General features: G+C 35.8%; 1 protein-coding gene across 1 annotated transcript in view; it reads right to left on the minus strand.

Annotated features, from left to right (window-relative positions):
- Positions 1-4,163, minus strand: part of RGAG1 (retrotransposon gag domain containing 1) — a 152,211-nt gene extending 148,048 nt beyond the window's left edge. Inside the window, exon 1 of the mRNA XM_014538819.1 lies at positions 4,122-4,163. The gene's annotated coding sequence lies outside the window, so the exon portion shown is untranslated. The remainder of the gene's footprint in view (positions 1-4,121) is intronic.
- Between the last annotated feature and the right edge of the window lie 2,565 nt (positions 4,164-6,728).

Raw genomic sequence — 6,728 nt, forward strand, 5'->3', positions numbered from 1 at the left:
TCATTCCTTTTAAAATGTTTGAACACAGAGCAATTAAAGAAAAGCTGTGGAAAACAGCCAGTGCATTTGTGGAGAGAATATTAAAACCATACCTCAATATAGGCAACTCAAATTAAGATAATAAATATATTTGTGCTATCAGTTTTATCATAATATATCCTTTAGGTTCAATATAGAACTAAAAGCTCTAAAGTATTTTTTTCACACTGATTCTACATTTTACTGAAATATATTCATTTGCTTAATGTCTTTTCAAAGCAATTTTTCTTACCTTACTTCTTCTTGGTCTCATAAAAACCTTGCAAGGTAGAGAAGAAAAGAGATTATCTTTGTTTTATAAAAGTATAAATTAAAGGTACAAAGTGGACATGTAAGTTACTAAGGACACAAATTAGAATTGAAGCAGTGAAATTTGGTTCACACCACCAAGGTGCAAAAATGACACTACTTTTATATTTCTACAATAAATGAAAACTGCTCTGAGCCTTCTAAGTTTCTATCTGGCTAAAAATATAATCCACTTGTGGTTTTAACTTTTTAATTTTTTTAGAATATATTTTTATTGATTTTAGAGAAAGAGAGGAAGAGAGAAATATCCACCAGCTGCCTCCTGCAAGCCCCCTACTGTAGACTGAGCCCAAAACCCAGGCATGTGCCCTGACCATGGATTGAACTGGTGACCTCTCAATGAATGGGATGATGCTCAACCAACTGAGCCACACAGGCCAGGGCTCATTCATGGTTTTTAGAGGCCATCCCTTGGCCAAGGTTTTTGATAGCACTAGCAAATCCTAAATAAACCAGAACTTTTAGGGCAGGCTCTCTGCCTTTTGTCCATACTGATATGTTTATCATGTAAATGTTCAAGGCCCCTTGTAGATAGATGTGTCAACTGCTTCTGGGCCACTTTTGGACATTGGTGGGGGTGGGTGTCTTTAGCAGCCTCATGGCCTAAACCCAGACTCTTTTAAGTGTACCATGCAGCCATTCTCCTTTGAGAACTTGCCTCTTCTTTGGGGCTCTAAAAGGGAATAAAGGTAGTTTTGCTGCTGAAGAAATCTACCATTGCTTCCATCTCCTTTCTAGTCTTAGTCCTCTAGAACTTCATGTCAGACAGCTTCTGCCATCTCTACTCAAAAGTTCTCACCTCCTAACCCTTTTGGACAAGCCAGCATAATTTCCCCTCAATGCACCTAGACTTTTGAAATCAAACACTCTGGATTCAGGTGATCTTCTAGGTGCCTGGAAACTTCTGCCTTTGATCTTGCAAAACAAAAGCTCCCAAGACAGGAAACAAAAAGACTTGGCTATCTATGTTTTGATTTGAGGGGAAGGGGGAAACTCTATGACAGCAAAATCAAATTATTAAAAAACAATATCTCAATGAATAATTTTGCTACAAACTTTATTACAACTCTTTTTTCTATTTTAAATTAAATGTATTGGGGTGATATTGGTCAACATGAACATATAGGTTTCAGGTGTGGGTTTCTATGTTACAAGATCTATATATTGCATCATGTGCTCACTACCCAAAGTCAAATCTTCTTCTGTCACTATATATTAGAACACCCTTCTCCTCCCACCCCCTCTTCCCTCTAGCAATCACCACACTGCTGTTTGTGTTCACCATACAATGCTTATTGGTATGTTTTTTTTTGTTTTGTTTTAATATATTTTATTGATTTTTTACAGAGAGGAAAGGAGAGGGAAAGAGAGTTAGAAACATCGATGAGAGAGAAACATCAATCAGCTGCCTCCTGCACACCCCCTACTGGGGTTGTGCCCACAACCAAGGTACATGCCCTTGACCGGAATCGAACCTGGGACCCTTCAGTCTGCAGGCCGACGCTCTATCCACTGAGCCAAACCAGTTAGGGCTGGTATGTTTTTTTAAAAAAAAAATTTAGGCATGCTATTTGTAAGTCAGCACTAACCGTGTATCTACATTTTTGCAGTTGATTTCAATTTGGCACATTTATTGAAGGCACACAATGCTCCTACTACTATACTATGTATTATATAGCATATATAAGAAGAAAATTTATCATCTTTGTCTTTGAAATGTAAGAAAATGAATCCACTTATGGTCTTTGACAATCTGTTCATGGTAACTTTTTTTTTTTATTTCAGAGAGGAAGGAAGAGGGAGAGAGAGAGATAGAAACATCAATGATAACAGAGAATCATTGATAAGCTGCCTCCTGCATGCTCCACACTGGGGATCAAGCCCGCAATCAGGCATGTGCCATGACCGAAAATCAAACCATGACCTCCTGGTTCATGAGTCAATGCTCAACCACTGAGCCACGCCAGCCGGGCTGTTGATGGTAACTTTTATATCCCACTACCAAAGGGGCTCGAAATAGAAACTAAGTGGAGGAAGAGAATAAACTTATAATATCAGGGTGACATGATAGAGGAGGCACTATTTAATTAATGACACAAAGAATGAGTTGGAGTTTACTAGAAAAAAAATGGGTAGGAAAATTCCAGAAAGAAATAGCAGCATGGACAAAGAAGGGAATAAATTCTTTAACATACAAATAGGGAAGTGAAAGGACATAACATGCTCAAAAAAACTGTCAATAATTTCACTGGTATACAAAGTCTATTTGGGATACTGGTGAAAGACAAAGCTAGGGAGCTAGTCTAAAGTGTGATTGAAAATGTTTATATGCAATGCTAAAGAGTTTTGTATTTTTCTTAAAAGCAATGAAAAACTAACCAAAGGTTCAAGTAGGGGACTGATAAAATCAGAACAGCATTGTATGAATGCTCCTTCTAACAAAGGTACCAAAGATGCACTGGAGCAGGGTGAGATTGGATACAGCGAAAGTAACCAGGTGGCTCTTAGTGAAAGTTCATGAAATAAGGCAATGGAAGTGGGAGTGGATTTAAGAGAATATTGATGGACTAAATATAAAAGGTGAGAGATAAATAAGAGTTAAAAATTACTCCCAGGCCTCGGTAATCAGGTAGATGGAGATTATTTTAACCAAAATATGGAATACACAAGAGGGTCAAGGTTGTGTATAATGAGTTATGCTTTAGATATGTTGAATTTCAGGTCTATTTGGGATAACTTGGTGACACTATCTAATGAGCCAATTGAAAAGTCATCCTGCATCTTGGTTAGTGAAGTCAGGGTTTGAGTTAGAGATTTGGTATTCGTCAGAATACAGGTGTTGAATAGACTTATGGTAATGACTGTAGAGCAAAATAATAGGGGCTTGTGGGACAGGTAGCTAAAGTAAGAGAAGACCCCAATAGAGATTGAGCAAAGCAGCAATCAGATGAAGTCTGGAAGAGAAAGGTGTCCAAGAAGACATAGAAGAAGAAAGGTTCTGGAAGGTAGTGGTGGTGTTGTATAATAAATGCAGGGTAGAGGTCAGATAGCACAAGGACTAAAAGGGCCACCATGAATTGGGCAATTTTTATATGACTTTTGCTGAAGTAGTAATAGGAGCATAAGCCAGATCATTGTGGTTTGAGGGTTGAGAGGAGATAAGGGAGAAGGAAAGAGTATATAAAGTTTATTCTGTCAAGAAGGCTGGCAATAAATGGAAAGTGAGAAATAAGATGGCAGCACAGTAGGCAAAGTTAAAAGACATATTGTTTAGTGTGGGAGAATGCTTATGCAGAATGAAAGTAGAGCTCTGAGAGAGGAGAGGGCTAATGCGTGGAGCTGAGTCTCAAACAAGTCAGGGGTGGATGAGTTCTAGTCCAGTGCTTCTCAAGTTATCTGTGATGAAGAATCAGCTTATAAAATTTCCAATCTGTCACAGATTGATACTTCTGTAGAATGTAATAAAAATTACTAGAAAAAAATCAGTGAAACAAATATATTCAAAATATAAACCCCTTTTCATTATTAGATCCAATAAACATACAATTACTTTATCAAATCGCTATAAAAGTTTCTAATCTTACTCCCTTTCATTGTTTATGTTGTTGTGGATCAGTATCAGTTTGAGGATTGGAAGGGGTCCACTAACATACTTGGAATAATACTATTCTAGACCACAGGACATGGAAAGAGGAAGGAAGGAAGAAAGAAACGATGGGAAAATAGAGACAACACTTAGGAGTGGTATGAAGGAGAGTTGAGGGAATACCCACCTGAAAATCATTTTTTGTGTGCAATGAAGTAGGAAGCCTGACCTTCTGAAGTGAATAAAGGATGCCGGGAATGGGGTGGGAAGATTAAAGGAGCGTTATAATGGGTTGAAACAGCTGCTGTGGGAAATGAGAAATGGAAATGAATAAAGATGAATAAAAGTTGTAAAACAATAGAGAGAAAGGCCAGCTGGTGCTGGAAATCATAAATTTGTTATGGAGTTCAATTTTATTATTTTTTCCCTAGCAGTTTTGCAGTCTCAGAACATGGGTAGAGAAACATATAGTGGGGTTCTGGTAATATGGTCAATTAGGTGTGCAAACCGACTCTTCCATGGAAAACAACTAAAAATGTTGGATAAAATGCAACAAACAACTTCTTTAAAGTATCAAAGAGCTAGAAAGGTAGTAAGGATTTATGAGCCCAGATCTAAGTGAAGGCAGATTGATGAAGTTACTTCTTTGAGAACATTTGCTGAACTTAATTTAAACTTCAGGAAATGAGCTATAAGCGATGTGAAAACAAAGTCAAGGGCCCACTCAAGGTGGGGAGTCTAATAAGGTTCCTCCCCAGATAAACCTGGAATGACAAGGAAAGTCATCAGTGTGCCAGCAAATGAGAAATAACCCTCTACACACACACACACACACACACACACACACACACACACACACACACACACACACTAAGATGATGGTACTGAGTGGAGGAGGAGGCATCTGCCTGAGAAGTTGTAAATACAACCTTGTCTAATAATAATTTGTAGCTTAAATTCACATTACCAGGTGCTCCAAAATACCTCAAGCTTTGAATTTAGTTTAAAGTAGAGCCAGAATGGTAGCATCACCAGTCACCGGTCAGAATGCAAATCTTCTCCGCAATAACCCACCATCATTCTAAACCTCAAAATATCTCCACAAACAAATTTTCAAAGAAATAAGGAGATCTAATTAAAAATCACTAAGCACACAGCAAAACAAGGCACCATATGTAAGACAAATAGGAAGTTCAAATGAGATAGCTTTTACTACAAATATATAAGTAACCATACTTAAATAAAAATGGACTAAGGGCTTGTATTAAAATATAGTCAGACTCAATTGTAAAACTCCAACCATATGCCATTTCAATAGCCACATTTAAAACATAAAATACAGAAAGACTGACAGTAAAATAATGAAAAAAGACACTTCACACAAATACTAACCAAAAGAAAGCTAGTACTACTATATTAGTATCAGACAAAATAGATTTTGAGGCAAAAAAGCACTACTAAAGATATAGAAGGTCTTTTCTTTTTTATAAAAATACAAACCCCCAGCAGGATTGTTAGATTTACATGAATAGCCTTAGGAGAAATAGACAAGTCCATATCATAATAAGATATTTTAATATACCTTTCCTCATAATTGATAGAACAAATAGATAAAAAAACACAATACATATTGACAAGATTTGAACAACACAGCAAAATTGATTTAATACTGTATAGAACACTGAACCCAATAATTGAAGAATACATATTCTTTTCAAGCCCACATAGAGCAATCATCAAAAATGGTTAAGTAACTGATATGATAATATATTAAGTTGTAGAGCAAAGGATTAAAATAATACAAATGACATTCTAAAATCACATTGCAATTAAGCTAGAAATCAACAAGATGATAACTAGAAAAACCACATATACTTTAAAATTTAAAAACATACCTTAAAAAATGGGTCAAAAAAGAAATATTGGAAATTATACAATATTTTGAACTGAATTAAAATGATAATACTACATATAAAACTTGTGGGATGCAACTAAAGCACTATGTAGAGGGAAAGCTATAGCTTGAAATATTTGAAAAGAAATAAAGGATGAAAATGAAGGAGTTAGGTATCTATCTTAAGAATCTGAAAAAGAACAACAAAATAAACCCAAAGAAAATAGAAGGAAAGAAAACATGATGAAGTTGATTCAGGATGAGAGGTTGGCAGAACAGGGGTGGTCGAAGCTAATAGGTATAAGTGGATTGAGGAAGCTAGTAAAAGTGTGGTCAAAATGATTTATAATGGGGATCAAGCTGAAAGGGGATGCAGTAGAGGGGGGCGAGGAGAAGATGTCGGGAAGATTGGAAAATAGTAATGGTTCTATGGACATGAGGTCACAAAGATATGAGATCACAAAGCAATTTACATAGGAGTAAGGTAGTAAGAGGGGAATAGATTGGAGTTTTTGATTAGCATGGAATTTTAATGTTAAAAATTTTATATGTGAAACAGTTCTAAATGAAGAAAATATTTAGCGTGTGTTCATATAAGGGAGTTGTTAAAATGTGTGACCATGTAAATGGGTTGCTAAAATGGATTGCTTAATTATATATTTTTTAAAATATATTTTTATTGATTTCACAAAGGAAGGAGGAATTTTAATAAAAATTTTATATGTGAAACAGTTCTAAATGAAGAAAATATTTAGCGTGTGTTCATATAAGGGAGTTGTTAAAATGTGTTGTGATGTAAATGGGTTGCTAAAATGGATTGCTTAATTATATATTTTTTAAAATATATTTTTATTGATTTCACAAAGGAAGGGAGAGGGAGAGAGAGATAGAAACATCATG

Source organism: Myotis brandtii, unplaced genomic scaffold (genome assembly GCF_000412655.1).
Source record: "Myotis brandtii unplaced genomic scaffold, ASM41265v1 scaffold199, whole genome shotgun sequence".
Classification (NCBI taxonomy): Eukaryota; Metazoa; Chordata; class Mammalia; order Chiroptera; family Vespertilionidae; genus Myotis; species Myotis brandtii.